We start from the raw sequence: 17,640 nt of genomic DNA, 5'->3' as shown, positions 1-17,640 counted from the left end.
CAATACATCAAACTCACTGATTATAATAAATGAAAGGTAAATTACATTCAACATAGTGAATAATGTAACAGGCCCATGGTTGGTCTGATCTGTGACATGGGTTCAAGGGAGGGAAGTTTGGGGCCCAGTAGATGTTATTAAGTTTCGGTTGACCTCAACCAATTGCCTGGTGAAGGAGCTGCATTTTTCAGTCCCTGAGGAACTGTTTTAGTTCTGTTAGGGCCCTGATCTCCTCTGGGAGCTTGTTCGACCACGTGGTGGCCAAGACAAAGAAGGCTCTAGCCCTGGTTGAGGTCAAGCGGACTTCCTTGGGGCCAGGGATCACTGTATCACTGTATCCCTGGCACAGCGCAGAGCTCTTTGAAGGGCGTAGGCAGAGAGGTGATCCTTCAAGTACACTGGGCCCAGGCTGCATATGGACTTGAAAGTAATTTCCAATATCTTAATCCTGATCCATAATTCAACTGGTAACGAGCACAGTTGTTGGAGGACGGGCCGGATGTGGGACCTCTATGGGGTTGCTGTGAGGACCGTGGCTAATTCATTCTGGACCAGTTAGAGTTTCCAGATCAAAGTTAAGGGTAGACCTGTGTAGAGCAGGTTGCAGAAGTCTGGTCTGAAGGTGACCATCACATGGATCACTGTGGCCAAGAGTTCCGGGGCCAAGTAGGGTACTAGACGACTCTGCTTGAGCCACCTCATCATGGTTTCCAGGCGGCTGGCTAATACTTATGGGGGAGAATCAAGGCGGTCATCCATCTGGAGGAAGAGCTGGGTGTCATATTGGTGACAGCCCAGCCCAAACTTCCGTATCAGTTGGGCAAGAGGGTGCATGAATATGTTAAATAGGATTGGAGAAAGGACCACTCCTTGCGGGATTCCACATGTGAGTTGGTGGTGGCTTGAAGATCTCTCTCCTAGTGCTACCCTCTGTCGTTAAGTAGGATTGTGATAACTTGAGGCTCCAGTGGTAGGCATGGGTAGAAATGGCCTCACTGCAATGTTACAGCATTGTTTCTAGCTGAAAGAAGAGTTGGCATTGCTGTGACATGATGATGTTCTAGGAAACCCAGCCATCTCTATGATTTGACCACAGAGATCTGGGGCATTCCTAGAGTATCACCACAACACTTTGATATCCCTTCCAGTTTTTCAGCTGGAAATGATACTGAGGCATTGCACAATATTGTCTTCCCTTCCCTATTTTCCCCTACTGCTCATTTGAGCAGCTACAGGGACAAGGAGGAGTAGTGGGAGCCCTTCTGGAAACAGCTAAGTGGCATCCCTACCCTTAAATGAAAACACAAGACAGTCATATTTGGATTAGACTGGGTTTCAATTGTTAATGGACAATTAGATGTTCAGAGCTCTGATTGCATTGATTTTAATAGTGTAATTCGCCTTGAGTGAGATAGGAAGACTATTGATGAAGATTGATAGGTGATTGATAGGTGATAGGTGAAAGATGGACAGACAGACAGATGTGGATTTCTACATGGATGTACTTTTAGAAGTATATGGCTGGTTAAAACTTTTCCCCTCTGATTTCAGCCAGAACAGAATTTGTTCACAGTATGGGAACAATCCCAGGGTAACACTGTGCTTACACAAGGTAAAACAAACTACTTTGGCTTCAATTGACTATACCTCAAGCATCATCTTAAATTTATGTCAACACTGTAAAGTCTACTCAGTATTTCCTTTTGCTCTCAGCCTTCAAAGAGAAATGTGCTTCTTTCCTGGGTTTTGAGAGACACTTGGACTTTGCTGCCCTGTATTTTCCCCATGAAATGAATCTCCATTATTTACTTCCTCTTCCTAGGATGCAATTGCTGTAATCTAACACCACCAGCAATTCAAAAGGACAAGCTTCAAAAGGATGATCGCAAATAAGGCCTGCAAGAACCGTGATCTAAAGACGGTAACCTGAAAAGTCTCCTCCCCACCTTTTTTGGGGGGAGCATCTAGCCTGATGAGGAGTCATGGCGAGCTCAGAAGCTCGCATCATGTTTTGCATCACTGGTTAGCCCAAATAAATATAGCCCTTCATTGCTTAGTGCCTCGGGGTGCTCACCAATTGACACCAGCTGTGTTGACCAACCTGAACAATTACAGCCATTCCTACTAAGAATCATAGCATTGGAAGGGGCCTCCAGTGTCATCAAGTCCAACCCCCTGCAGAATGCAGGAAATGACTGCAAGAGCCAAGCACCTACACTGTCCCTTCTGCCCACCCACTTACAATCTGCCTAAGTTCACAGAATTAGCATTTCTGTCAGATGGTTGTCTAGCCTCTGCTTAAAAACTTCCAAAGGAGGAGAATCTACTACCTTCCAAGGAAGTCTGTTCCACTGATTAAGTGCTCTGTCTGGAACTTCTTCCAGATGTTTAGCTGAAAATTCTTTTGAATTAATTTCAATGCATTGGTTCTGGTCTGACCTTCTGGGGAAATAGAAAACAACTCTGCTCCATTCTCTATGTGACAGCTCTTCAGGTACTTGAAGATGGCTATCATATCTCCTCTGAGTCATCTTTTCTTCAAGCTAAACAGACCAAGCTCCCTCAACCTTTCCTCCTACGTCTTGGTCTCCAAACCTTTCACCATTTTTGTTGCCCTCTGCTGGACATGCTCCAGTTTGTCTACATCCTTCTTCAATTGTAGTGCCCAAAACTGAACACAGTACTTTAAGTGAGGTCTAACCAGAGTAAAGTGGTACTCTTGCATGATCTGGACATTATACTCCTATACTATATAGCCTCAAATCCCATTTTCCTTTTTAGCCACTGAGTCACGCTAATGACTCATGTTCAGTATATGGTCTACTAAGACCCCAAATCCTTTTTTCCACATACTACTGCCAAAACAGGTCTCTCCCATTCTATAATGATGCATTTGATTTTTCCTACCTAAATGCAGAAAAAACATTTTTCACTATTGAAATTCATTTTATTCATTTTAGCTCAGTTTCCCAGCCTGTCAAGATCATCCCAGCTCACAAGGGTGGCCCAAATGTCATTTTACTACCTTCAACAGGTGACGCTACTAGTGCTCTATCTTCCCCCAGACTGTCTAGCCACAGTGATCCATGCAACGGTCACTTGCTCTATGCAAGCCTACCCTTGTCCTTGACCCGGAATCTCCAGCTGTTGCAGAATGCAGCTGCTAGAGTCCTCACTGGTACACTTTGGAGAGCCCATATCCATCCTGTGCTGAGGCAGCTGCATTGGTTGCCAGTCCTGGCCCAGGTCAGATTCAAGGTTTTGGTGTTGACCTTTAAGGCCTTTCGTGATTTGTCTCCTTATGCAAGGTCCCTGGCCCCAAAGAAGCATGCCTGCCCTCAAGCCAGACCAGGGCCTTTTCAGTACTGGCACTGACCTGGAATGAGCTCCTGGGAGAGCTGTGGACCCTAACAGAGCTATCAGAGCCCCACAGGGCCTGCAAAACAGAGCTCTTCCGCCAGGTCTTTGGTTGAGGTCAGAGCCAGGAACAACGGGGGGACCCTCCTCAGGATACACGGTAACATCTAGCATACCCCACATGCACAGGACTGGGCTGCATGACAATTACTGTTTCTTGGAACATTTATCGGGCCATCAAGTCTGCTGGCAGGGAGGCATTTACAAGTGAATGCTACACAATGGACAAGAATGTTTTCACGATACAAAAGGACAGTGTGGGAAACCTAACCTTTTGACAGGTCACAGGTTCACGAGGAACATTTTCAGAGTTAAGCCGGTTGCCCTGTTGCATATGAGATAGGTATATTTCCATAGCTGTTATGAAATTCATTTTCTTCTTGCCACTCACCAGGATGCTGCCCTTTTGTTTGATTAATGCATTAAGAGATCAACTCTGCAATCTATTTAAAATCAGTCTTTCTTCAATACACCTAATCTTGTTTATATTACCTCTGTCAAGAACTGCAGTTTATCCATGAAAATAAAAATCCTTTCCATCCTCTTTTGCCATTTAACTGAGTAATCACATATAACTTCTTGAGCAATATTAGACTTTTCAATGTATTCAATTCAGATTAGGTCTCATTTCCGGCCTTGTCTCTACAGACCGGTTTCTTATCAGAAGTATGTTTGCAGATGTGCTCGCTCGGGAACTACTGCAAAAATCATCAAGCTGATCCTCAATATATTGATTTCAGAAGCAGGCCCAAGTGAGTTCATTTAAGTCTACATATTCAGTCAGTCATATCAGATGCAGCATAAATCAAAGGATGCCCTTCGTACTTGAGAGGCCACTTACCTCCTTATGGCCCCCTGCAGAGCTCTCCACTCTGTGGGTATGAACCTGCTGATGATCCCAGGACCCTGGGAAGCATGCCTAGCCTCGACAAGTGCCAGGGCCTTTTCAGTCCTGGCCCCTGCTTGGTGGAATGAGCTCCCTGAAAAGTTGCGGGCAGTGTCGGAACTCTCAGAGTTCCACAGGGCCTGCCAAATGGAGCTCTTCCACCAGGCATTTGTCTGAGGTCAGGAGGTGGTCCCAGGGATTAAGATTGGGCTCCCCTCTCCCCTTAGGGTTGAGGCCAGTAATAGACTGGCCTGACTCCACAGGTCCCCAGTGACATCATCCCAATTTTCCATCGGCAGTCATTAGTCCACCCACTGGGCTCTTGTGGGATATAAATCTAAATTGTGTACTGCAATGAATTGTCGAGTTTTAGAATGTTATTTTAATGGGGGTTTTATTGCTATTGTATGGATTGTATATTGAAATTGTAAAACTCCGCAAACCAGCCTTGGGAGTGGCGGTCACACAAATCCAATTACAAATAAACTAGCTTCAAAGCCCATTTTTAAAAAGGGGCTTTGAAAGGGTAAGGGGCACGAGAGGCCCCTGGCCACTGGGTACGTGGGTCTGCGAGGCTGAGCGGGCCCCAGAGCAGGTGGCACTGCAGGAGCCTGCTCCGAGGCCATGCCAATCCATGCCATACGGATTGACTCGCTCGATCGACTCCTGGAGGCGGGCGCTCCAGGGGCCAGCCCAATCCGGATGTGCCCAGCTTCGCTGGGTGCATCCGGATTGGCCCATTGACCCTGACACAACACGGACAGGGTGGACCTCCAGGACCCGGGCAGGGCCGCCTGCATGGCTCTTTCAACTATATAAAAGCCACTTATGGTAAGGATAAACAAATAAATAAATAAATAATAAGGCATCACAGATTGGAATCAATTTCATTTTAGTTTGTCTTTTCTTGTAACAACCTTATTAGAAAAGTGCCTTTCTCAATAGCTGGAGGATGAAACCACCCATGGCAATTAGAAATTATACTATGGATCCTATGACTTTCTCCCACCAAGTTTCCCTCCAGCAGAGGACTTCCTTCGACAAAGAAATACTTTTCTCCATTAAAGAAAGTCTTTCTCCACCAGAAGAATTTTCCATTGGAGAGGTTCTCTGTCAAACAAAGATTTAGTAGCCTAGAATTATCTGAGTAATACGATAGTAGTAGGCAAAACTCATATTTAAAAGTTTAGTAAAGGGGGTGGTCATTAAGATTTTATGAACTTTAAGGATGAAGGTGACATTCACGAGAAGGAATGAAATTGTCTTGCAGTGTAATGACACAATAAGTTAAATCAGTGTTTGGAATAAAATAAACTGTGGAATTCAGTTTCTGACAGTATTGTCTAGGGTCAGTAACTATTTTCACACCTAAACTGAAGAACAACTGGAGGCCCCCCCATTTTGGGGGGGGAATGACAGATGGAGAGGCAGGAAAGTGATACCTGCTCTTGAAAGTGTTGCCCAAAGCAACTGTTTTCTGTTATCTCCTGGAACTGGCCCTCAGTATGCTAGTTCCTACAGGGGGGAAAAGTTACAAGCCTCCCACTGTGTATGTGTTTTGATCCGCCTTCATGCCAGTGATGAAAAAATATTACATTAAGCCATCTGAATCACAGAAGGGTTGTGATGACTGGGTGACTAGCATCTGTAATGCACACTAAAGTCCAGATGGAAGGAGCTTGATAGGAGTAAACAGAATGGTCATTATTTCATGTGCAGAAACCGATTACTCATCCTAAGTGCATGCATATTGTATCAGTCGAGCAATCTGGTAATCAAAGAGTTTTTGAGCTGGAAAGGTTTGAAATGCATCTCTTCACATAATACAACCTCCTGAGCTTGTAATTTGTTCACAAACATTTATGCATTATTCAGAGCTTTTTAATAATTTCGCCTGGCAACACATAAGTGTTTGTGTCAAGTATAAAACTCTTCAAGATACAGGAAACAAGCTTGGTCCAAATTTGTGTTCTCCTAGGAATAGCAATTATAGGAATGTTTACTGTTTATCGCTCATGGATTTCAGTAGAAATTTGCATATCACAGGTCTTCACATATTTCCCCGATAATCTCTGAGGAAATAGCAAAAGAAAACTGCATTGCTCCAGTTTACAGAGCAAAATTACCAAACAAAATATCACTGTAGTTGTAAGCTATAACCAATTCTTCTGTTTTGTCGAGGCAGAGATGGTTTGCCAGAATTTCAAGGTGATACTATGGAAAGGTGGGTCTGAGTAATGAAAGTCCATCACCACTAATACTGGACAACCAAGGAGATAGGAAGGGAGGGGCTGCAGCTCAGTGGTAGAAAATATACTTGGCATGCAGAAGGTCCCAGGTTCAACCCCTGGCAACTTTAGTTAAACATCAAGTTGTGAAACTAATACAGAATACGTCAGACTGAGATCTTGGAGAGTTGAGATGGGCCTAAAATTCGTGATGAAGTTTGTAAAAGGTCAAATGGCATGAACTCTCCACGAACATTCAAGCTATTCATTTTCTGGTTTGTGCCCATCCCTAGTCATAACAGTGAGGAAAACTGAGGGAAAAGGTGAAGAATTTTGGGTTGGTGAGTCACTGGAATGAGGTGTACAATGGATAGTTCCTACATGGTTACCTTCTGTGCTTGATTCTCACCCACTGGAATAGAACAGCGGTGGCCTTACCGCTCCGTTTTTGTTCCGATAAAATGAAAAGTCACTGACATACAGGGGGAAGAAGTTTGAGTTTGGTAGAATCTGTAAGACAGCTGTCAGGGTGTTTGCGCACTGTGAGGAGGAGGTCAAAGACCTTGTATGGTCTTAATAAATAGAACCAACTGACTTCATATGTATTTGGCACTAATATGTGCCCTATGGCATCATTTCCTGAGGTTTAGTACAATATTAATAATAAAAAGAGGTTATTCCAGATTACGTTGAAATCGGCATGGGGAGGGGGGGAGGGCATGCTTGCTTTCTGCTCAAACAACAAAAAAAGAAATATTAAAGTCCACGGAACAAGGTACAGCTGCTGATAGCTTTGCTTTGGAATGACCAAATGCACACAAATCCTCACTTTGAGTCGAGGTTTGATCCTTTCTTTTCCTTGTTAGCTTGTTGGAAAGAAGAGAAACCTTGGCTGGGGTTGGGAAGCAGAGGGGAAAGGGCCGGATCAGGTTCAGGAGCTCAATCACACAGCAATAAATCCTGGTTTAGCCTTTGGCTTTTCAACACCCTGAATTCATTACCTTTATTTGTCCAACCACTCTGAAGATGTTGTGACAACAAATTAGGCTTGGATTTAAATTAGAGGGGGGGGGATCACAGCCTTATTGGCAGTCTCATATTAGGTCTTCCCTTTCCTCATGAGAATGACTGGGTGTGGTAAAATCCTGCGACTTGCCCATTAGAACTTTTACTCCTGTCTCCTATAATGTTTGTATTAGCTATATAAGTAGTAATAGTTGAAGTAGTTTTTAAAAATGCACCCCTCGCCTCTCTTAAGATTCACTTCCTGACTCAGTCTGAAAAGACAGGAAGTTTCTCAAGTGTCTGACAAAACACATTTTGGGGGAGATGCCTTAGGTTGGGAGGGATCACAAATGGTAGAAGGCCTCCTCCAAGGAAGGAAGGAAGGAAGGAAGGAAGGAAGGAAGGAAGGAAGGAAGGAAGGAAGGAAGGAAGGAGTTGGTTTTTTTATGCCGCTTTTCTCTCCCCAAAGGAGTCTCAAAGCAACTTACAGTCGCCTTCCCTTTCCTCTCCCCACAACAGACACCCTGTGAGGTGGGTGAGGCTGAGAGAGGCCTGATATTACTGCTTGGTCAGAACAGCTGTGTTGAGTCCAGGGTCACCCAGCTGGCTGCATGTGGGGGATCGCGGAATCAAACCCGGCTCGCCAGATTAGAAGTCCACACTCTAGAAGTCCTAACCACTACACCAAGCTGGTCCTTACTTAAACAAGATCCATTAACAAGTTGATTCTTCCCTATAGCTTCAGAACACACCCTTCCCCAATTAAAAAACCAAGTAACACATGTCAGGAAAAGAAAAAGGGAGAGCCAGCTTGGTGTAGTGGTTAAGAGCAGCGGCCTCTAATCTGAAGTGCAAGATTTGATTCTCCACTCCTCCACATGCAGCCTGCTGGGTGACCTTGAGTTAGTCACAGTCCTGTTAGAGCTGTTCTTGCAAATCAGTTCTTCTAGAGCTCTCTCAGCCCCACCTATCTCACAGGGTGTCTGTCCTGGGGAGAGAAAGGGAATGTGATTGTATGCTGCTGTGAGACTCAAGTAGTGAAAAGCAGGGTATATAACCCAATTCTTCTTTTAAAAATCTATGAAATCCTTTTCTCTGAAAAAGAAGCGGTATTGGATTTTTAGCAATCTTTGATAAGTGAACTAAACAGTAGTAATAAATTGTGCTTGCTTTTACTGTTCAGATAACTGAATTATTTCTAAATTTACCAAACAGGTGCCTTGTGTGTAGCTACTTTTTACAATCCTCTCTGGAGAAATGATCTATGGTCCACTGCTCTTTGTGCCACTAAAATTTCATTAATCCGCTTCGTATTGGCAAACTTATTGGCACAGAGGTTCATGTCACAAAGCGCAAAGATTAAAAACTGCCCTTCGTCTACCTTCTTCGTCTGCAGCAATGCAGGGTTCCAAACAGGGAAACAGGAGATCATTTCAAAGGAAATAAGATAAGCAGAGGAGGCACTGCATTGTTTGAGTTGAAGGAGAGATGTGGTGATGCCCTCAAACAAGAATTGTTGATACATATTTCTTGAGGAGGAATTTGGAATAATGCTGTGATGTTGTGGTTCAAGTGACAGACTAGGACCATCAATACCTTGGTTCAACATTTCATTCTTCCATGAATGACTGCAGACATTTATGACTTGGGCCCATTATGCACGGCCGCCACAATGGCGATTTTGGGTCACATGGAATACGCGGAGGGGGAAGACGCAAAGCAAACCAGTTATGCACGGGACGGGACACGATGGCAGCAAAACCCGGAGCGGCGGGTGACAAGGCATCGATGTGGAGCCAAGGGGAAGCGAGGTGAGCGCGCCGCTGCGTTGCCGAGCGTCAGAGGTGGAGGCCAGGAAGGGCGGAAGCAGCCTGTGCAGGTGCAGCCCTGCCGGGTTTGTCAGGCACGGAGGGGGAGGGAGCATGTTTTCCCTTCCCCTTAGTTTACTCCCAGTTCGCCTCTCCCCTTCTTTGCTGCCCCAGTTCCTCTGCCCCATAGGTTTCCCCTTTAAATTGTTTTCCCTACTTTAAGCTTTGTATTGTATATTTGTGCTTTGTTCATTCACACTGTTTTATAAAGTTTTTGTATTTTCTTAGAGACCTAGCCTCCGTTCTCGTTTGTGGTTGGGGTGTGTGTTTGGGAATGGGTGGGAGGTGGGTGGCCGGCTTCTCTGCCATCCTTAGCTGCAGCGATCCCCTCGCCCCCTCCACTGTGAGCCCTCCGGCCGCCTTTCCGTCCGTGTTCCCTTGGGTTCCCCCTGGCCTGCGCCGCCGTTCATTCCGGCAGCCGCTTGAGCAGCCGTGCCACCTCCGACCCTCCGGCCTCCCCAATTATGCACGCGGTCAATTCGGCACCGCCTCCGCTTGCGCCCTGGTCACCCGGGAAGCTGCGCTTTCTTCCACGTTCCGCTAATGCGGCTTTTTCGGCAGCGTGCACCGAATCTGCGGCTGGTTGCAGCCGACTCCGTGCGTTATCGGTGATTTTAGTCGCCGCTATTCCACCCCGAACGCACGCTAAAACCCCCGTGCATAATGAGTCTAAGTCATACATTTCTGAAGAAGAAGAAATAGTTCTTATATGCCACTTTTCTCCACTCTAAGGAGTCTCAAAGCAGCTTACAATCACCTTCCCTTTCCTCTCTCCACAACAGACACCCTGTGAGGTAGATGAGGTTGAGAGAGCCCTGATATCACTGCTCAGTCAGAACAGCTTTCTCAGTGCTGTGGTGAGCCCAAAGTCACCCAACTGGTTGCATGTGGGGGAGCGCAGAATCGAACACGGCTCGCCAGATTAGAAGTCCGCACTCCTAACCACTACACCAAGCTGAATAGTTTAAGGTGCCCCTTTGTCTTAATCTAACCCAACTCACAGAGGATAAAACAGTGGATAACTAGATATGCTCCCATTAACTAGGGTTACGTTCCGGGATTTCATGTGATATCCAGACCACCAAGGTCGATTTGCCTGAATGGAATGGCAGCTTCAGAGGACTGAGAAACCTAAGCAAACAGTGAAAGAAGGGAAACAAACTCAACCCCCAACCTTCCTATTCGGGTCCTAAGGGTCAAGCTACAATGAATAATAATACAAAAATTATTATATAGAATGCACATAGTTAATTAAAAACAATAGGGGTCTGAATGTCAGAGTGTACAGTTGACAAACATTCCTGGTGGATGAATATATCCACATGAAACCAGATGTGGTTTGGCTTCTACAACCTTCCTCAGTGGATCCAAATAGATTAAATATGGACAACACACATTCAGAGGAGGGAGGGGATTAATAGGGGAGCAGGGAAGAGAAGGCAACAGGCCCGGGGATCAGCACTTAAAACTGCAGGCATACATTCGTTCTCATTCAAAAGCAGCAGGTCCAGCCCACCTCTTTGTTTTGTCCCATAGAGAATATTTCTCTTTTCTGCGGGAAGTAAGGGAGTGATTGACAAGTGGAACACTCAGGGTTTTTGATCTAATACAACTCTGTATTAGATTTTTTAAAAATTCAACGCTCCACTTGTCAACCATTGCCTTGCTTGTAGCCATACTGAGAAGCAGTTGCATTTCTGGATGGTGGAAATTGTCCAGATGACGCCTTCAAGCCTGTTTACACTGCTGCAGAAGAGAGAAGTATTCTGGGTGCATCACCTTCACACGTTAACACTTACAGGACTGAATGAAGGACTGGACCTGCTGTTCTTGAATGAGAAAACACCCCCTCCCTCTTAGATCTCCCTCCCTCCCCTGGGAGCTGAGTTATACCACACTAAAGGGAATATTGCATCGTCTTTTAGCCCCAGCATAGAACTGACTGCAGTATGACAAATGTGCCATTTTATTGCATCTTATGATTGATGATGCACACATCCAGAGACATTGGAAATTTTATACTAGATTGGTTGGCAAATCTAATTATTATTTTTTTACTTATATATATTTTACATACTTTTTTGAGGGGCTTTCCTAGACTGTTAGATCTACTTTGTGTTGTGTATGCAGTTACCATGTGAAGAGGACCATGCCCTGCTTTATACACTTTCAACAACCACATAACATATGGACCATTTCCACATGACGAATTTGCCCCTAGGCAGCCTCTGGTTGCTGGCGGGTTTTAGAGCTCCCCCACCCCCACCATGGGATGTTGCCTGCATCCCAAGGCTGTCCAGGGACTGGCTCACGTTTTTCCCAGATTGGCCTCAGGATAAGGGAAATCGCATAAGTGACATTTATCTTGCATCCCATCAGTGAGTAACCTTAGGCAAGCCCGTATGGAGGGGGAAAGGCATGATAGTCTCTGTAGTGCTGTCCTGCCCTTGCACCCACCCTCCCCTCTCCATTTCCTGCTCTGAGAATTTTTTTAAAAAATGGTACGATCTGCATTGCTGTGGGTCCACAAAGATACATTGTCAAACGTAAAATAAAATCTTCTTTAAAGTGTCCATGGTCTTTTTGGGATCAGGCAGGCAAAACACATTCCTGTTTGTGTTTTCTGGTGGTGGGGAATGAATGGGGAAATGGGGGGGGGGAACAAGCAGTGATCAAGCAGCCTTCTCCCGATCATCCAGGCATGCATGCTTCTTGTTTTAAAACCTACTCTTGATACAAAATTACTCTTTGGGCTCCAGTTACCATGTCCAACCTCTCACAAATCAGGCAGGCAAAACACAGCCCCTTTTGTGTTTTCTGGAGTTGGGGAATTAATGGGAAAAGGGAGTCGTGTGATCAAGCAGCCTTCTCCAGATCATCCAGGCATCTGTGTGCTTTGTTTTTAAGCCCACCGTTCACACACAATTACTCTTCGGGGTCCAGTTACTATTTTTAGCATCTCACAAATCCACCCAGACATAAATAGAGTCCCAAAACACCATGAATCCCCAAAAATGGAGGGAGGACACTGCATCATTCTGGAAGTGTTAATTTTTAAAATTAAAAATGTATGTGTTGTGGCATTACCACATAGCAATGCAGAAGTGCCTTTAAAAAATAATTTCAAGACTCGAAGGGGAAGAAATTTTCAGTCCACAAGAGAACTGCTATGCTGTGATTGATGGCTTGCTGTGATTGACAAACCAAGGAATGGGGGAGAAGTTCGTTTTCTGGAAAATGCGGGAGGGGCCTCCCATAAGGACTGCAGCAAACACAAGGTTTACCATCCTGCATTTGCAAGCAGGTTTACCATCCTGTGTTTTCTTCCTCTGTGCGGAAACAGTGATGATCTATAAATAATATTTATTTCTAGTGAAAGTTTCTTTAAAATTTAGTTAGTATCCATAACACTTATATTTATTATGACAATTTGGCTTTTCCCTGAATTTTCAGAAAGCAACTCGTGCTCTGGATTTATACATTAGCCTCTGAATGTGTGTGTGTGTTTTAAGTATATATTATTGACCATTGATGAAGCCCTTTAAGCAGGGGATAGTCATCTTACAGAAATGCTGATTTTATGGACTTAGGCAGATTGAGTGGATGGGCAGGAAGGGATGTGCCAGTATTTGTCTCTTGTCACCCTTCCTTGCATCCCCATGGAATTGCTGATCGCCACTGTGGGATCGTAGGTGAATTCCTACTGGCAAGGCTGGATTCTGGAGATTTTTGGTGGGCGGGGATTATTTGGGCATGAAATTGGAGTCACTATGGGTGGTAGGTAGTTGTGAGTTCCTGCATTGTGCAGGAGGGTGGACTAGATGACCCTGGAATTCCCTTCCAGCTCTATGATTTTTTGGTCCAACACATGTATGATCTTGTTGGTCATTGGATTTATTCACCAATTATATATGTGAAATCTTTTCTTACATGTGAAATGACTAAAGTATATCTAAAATCATTTGATATTCTATGTAATCTGATATCAAGTCCTTATGTTCTTAAGCTTTGCCATTGTGTAAACCATATAAAAATATATTTTGATAATATTATATTTAAGGTAGTTTGACCCTTGCAACATTATGGGTATACTTTGGGTTGAGCTTTTGCACTTTTACCTTTGTATGATAGGATACTGGCCAATATAGTAAATAATTGATCATGAAGTAGTAACAATTGGTGAAAGTGGCTACATTCAAACTCCTAATAATCTAAATATCTAATTCTCAAAATGGCCACGTCTGGAGATACTTAAATCTGGAGACTATAGCATGAACAGAAAAGAGATATCTTTCTACAAACCTGAGCAACCCCCCCCCCATTTTTTATAAACATAGGGATTCTTTTTAATCAAGGGTTAAAATTTTTGAATTTAATAGAAGCGACACTTGTACCATTAAGAAGCAAATACTTTCTTCAGAGGTCATTGTGCAGGTTGCCAGGCAACTACAACACTATAGCCAGCCTTTAAGCCATGGTTCCTGTTAGCAAAAGGTGGGGGCAGAGCCTATTCCAGGTCTGTTCTGGCCTTTGAGGAAGACTAATTGAGGCCAGGTCTAGCAGCTTTCATGGAAAAGAAAGCAGAATAGTGAGGGAATACTTATTTATTCTGTTAGAAATGTCAAAGGTGTTCAGATGATTTCTACATGGTTTATTAGTCTCCAGTGTTTTATATTTTTAGTTTGCAATGCATAAAGATTCTCCAAGTTCTCTGTTTAAATTAACCAAAAAGGCCTAAGAAGTGCTCTGCCATTGTTAAAAGAATAAGCCACAGAAATTCTTGTTTAAAATTACCATGGGGAGAATTTTGTTATCTTATTCTTGTTGGATGGGGAGAAAGAACATAATATACCTTATATTATGGCAGAACCTTACACTTTATATTATGGCAATTAACTCAGCAGTTCACCATTGCATAGTGTGGTTTAATTTATAAAAGAAACAAGAAAACTATACACTGTATCAAAAGCGACCTAATTGGGATCAATTTACAAACTAAAGTTGAAAGGTTCCCGCCATTTGCATACTCAGAGGGCATGAAAAAAAAATTATATTATAGGGAGGAGGGAAATTTAATTAAAAGTGAAACATTTCGCTAAGCTCGGTGGCCAACCTCTAAAGCTAATAAAATTGTGCCCCAGGAAACTACAAAAACATTGTGTGTTTCACCAGCATCTCTTCTATTATCTCTGATTTGTGACAAACCAATCTCTCAGCGTTTGCCTGCTTCCCTTATTGAACACACCTCCCACTGACACCCACAATTTGAAAGTATGATCTTTTGTGTGTTTGTGTGTGGCTGTAAATTACACTGGATCGGCGACACTCGATATAAACAAGTCATTCAGTCAATCGGAGTGAGCAGCAACAGTTCGAACCAGCACAAATAAACATACAGTGTCATGAAGAGCCGGGATAATAATCTCTTACAGGTTTTTTTTTTTAAATATGTATATAGTTTTTCATTAACATGCTTCCCAGGGCACTTTGCAAATTGTCTTGTAAGGAATACTATCCTGGTTCATCTTATCACCACTGAGAAGGGACTACTGTGCAATTTTAATGACGGTTGGAAGCCAAAGGAGATGCCAAGATCAGAAGCAAAGTACTGTATTATGAGACTATGAGCACTGTAGGAGAGTAAACACTCTAGATGCCATTCGTTGATGCACGAGAACAAATTCCAACTAGATAGTTGACAGAACAAAGAACAAAACAATAATGTCTGAGCAAAAGGGACAGAAGCAGGAGGGACCCTTATTCCCATATGAGACGCAAGTGGTTTTATGCAGGTTGAATGCTGGGCCCATAAACCACGGGATGACCATCCAACTGGGAAGTATATGATTCTCCTCCATAGGGGAGCCCCCATCCCACTTGGCTTTCGTCCTTACAGGTTTCATGATCGGCTCATTTGAAATATTTACGTACCCTCTTTTCTTTCGGGCCTCTCAGGAGGACCCAGTGCTGATCGCCAGATCAGAGACTCCTCCAGCGATTTTCATTTCAGAAAAGCTGATTGGATCTGACCCATCGGTTCTCAAAGCAGGCGTTTGAAAGCTGAACTCACTTTGCTAGCAAGGTCCACTTCACTATCAAATCAAGCATTTTGCCAGAGCATTTCAACGATTGGCTTGCAGTTCAAAATGAGCAGCACTTTGAATAGTTTAGTGTCTGCACAGTAACAGCTTCCGGCATATTGGCTGGCTCATGCTCAGAATTTACTGGCTGGCTTGGATTATGGAGATTCCATTCGTATCTTTAGGTAGTTCAATAATTCTCTGGGTTCCCTCCACCCAATATTAAGTACAACAGTTCACAGATTAGGGGAGAGAATATTCTTCTCTCTCCCTGTTAAATCAATGTCAATTTAAAATGCTGACCTTTGGCTGAATCATGCTTATGTAGTTGTTTTCCTAGTGTTGTGAAGACAAATAAGACAAATTCTCTTAATTCGCTTCCATATAGTGTCTCCCTGAAACCCAATGATTTGCTTCTTTCCCTCTTGTTATAAATCTTGAGTCGGTTTTGAAGCAAGAACAAGAGGAGGAGGAGGAGGAGGAGGAGGAGGAGGAGGAGGAGGAGGAGGAGGAGGAGGGGTTGTTTTTTATATGCTACTTTTTTCTACCAGAAGGACTCTCAAAGTGGCTTACGATCGCCTTCCCTTTCCTCTCCTCACAACAGACACCGTGTAATGTAGGTGAGGCTGAGAGGGCCCTTTGATAAAGCTCACCTACCTCACAGGGTTTCTGTTGTGGGGAGAGGAAAGGAAAGGCGACCGTAAGCCGTTTTGAGACTCTTTCGGGTAGAGAAAAGCGGCATATAAGAACCATCTCTTCTTCTTCTTCTTCTATTACAGCTCCATCAGTGCTGTGGCGAGCCCAAGATCACCCGGATGGCTACATGCGGAGGAGGAGCGGGGAATCAATCCCAGCTTGCCAGATTGGAAGTCGGCGCTCCTAACCGCCACACCGAGCTGACTTTCAGAGAAGAAAATTCCCTGGTCATACCCATTTTTTCACTGTGCAGTTTTTCATGGATGAGAAAAGGAGCAGGGCGAAGGAAGTCTTATCCCATGCCTCACAACAACTACATTTAATTTGAAGTGCTGCCTGTTAAAAGATGCCCCCATCATTCCCCCTCCCTACTATTACAAAAATCTGTATTGAGCTCTAGCACCACCCATCTATCTACCAACAGGGCAAGTATAAACATTCACAATGCCTTTTCTGCTTATTTTTTGAAAGAAGGTTCAGGGTTGTATTGTTGTTATTGGAATAGGAAGCTTTTGTTAATATTCTGTTTGCATTTTCCGGTTTACCTCCTGAAGTTAAAAAAGACAGATACATATCAATTATTAAATAAAAGATTAAGTCTAAATAAGTAGTTTGGTTCATGTTTAGCCCGACTCTGCTTATGCTTGCTTTTTGCTTGAATACCTTAAGCAGGCGAATTGGAATTGTTTAATCTTGAGCTGTTATTACCTTTTTTCCCAAGATATATTCCATAATGAGCTTAATTAAACAAAGACAGCCCAGGAATGGAAAAAGATTAGGATTATCTCATTAATGGATGCATTATTTCTAATGAGATTTACACAACTATTTGTCTTATTTTATCAAGCCAGTGTATTATTCCACTCTCTCCTGGCCCTCCTGCAGGGAGACATATATATACCACCAAAGAGATAGCACAAGCCATTTTGCTCAAAGAAATAAACACAGACGCAAATGTTTCGGTTGAAAAATTTCTCATCAGTTTTCAATAAAGCCAAGGCTAGTATATCTAGATAACCCCTTTCTAGTTTTTCTTTCTTTTTTTTAAAGGAAAAAAAGATTTATTTACAAACCTTTAGCCACATGAGCTATTGCATTAAGGTGTAGGATTCTCTTTCAGGGTAAACTACATACTAGTCTAATGGGGAAACATCCCTATTTTGTCCATCATAACTGTTAAGACTTATCCGAAAGAGGCTGGTTGCATTTATAAGCTGGGAAATGGATTATTGGTTGGGTAACTCTCTTAGAATGTATAGTCCAAACTTCTGTGTGTTTTAGCGGCAAAAGAAAACGTGGTCGCCAAAGGATCCGCTGGCTCAACACGATCAAAGCTGACACAGGGATGACCATGAACCAACTAAAAGAAGTGGCCATTGACAGAGACACGTTGCGGAAACTTTTCTATAGAATCGCCAAGGGTCAGACACAACTGATGACATCATCATAGCATGCCCACT

The 17,640-nt window shown here is 43.5% G+C and overlaps 1 long non-coding RNA gene across 1 annotated transcript in view; it reads right to left on the bottom strand.

Moving 5' to 3' along the window:
• Positions 1–17,640, bottom strand: part of LOC143840741 (uncharacterized) — a 36,154-nt gene that overhangs the window by 16,729 nt on the left and 1,785 nt on the right. The window lies entirely within an intron of this gene.

This window comes from Paroedura picta, chromosome 6, assembly GCF_049243985.1.
Source record: "Paroedura picta isolate Pp20150507F chromosome 6, Ppicta_v3.0, whole genome shotgun sequence".
In the NCBI taxonomy this organism is placed as follows: domain Eukaryota; kingdom Metazoa; phylum Chordata; class Lepidosauria; order Squamata; family Gekkonidae; genus Paroedura; species Paroedura picta.
This window is presented reverse-complemented; position numbering and strand designations above follow the sequence as displayed.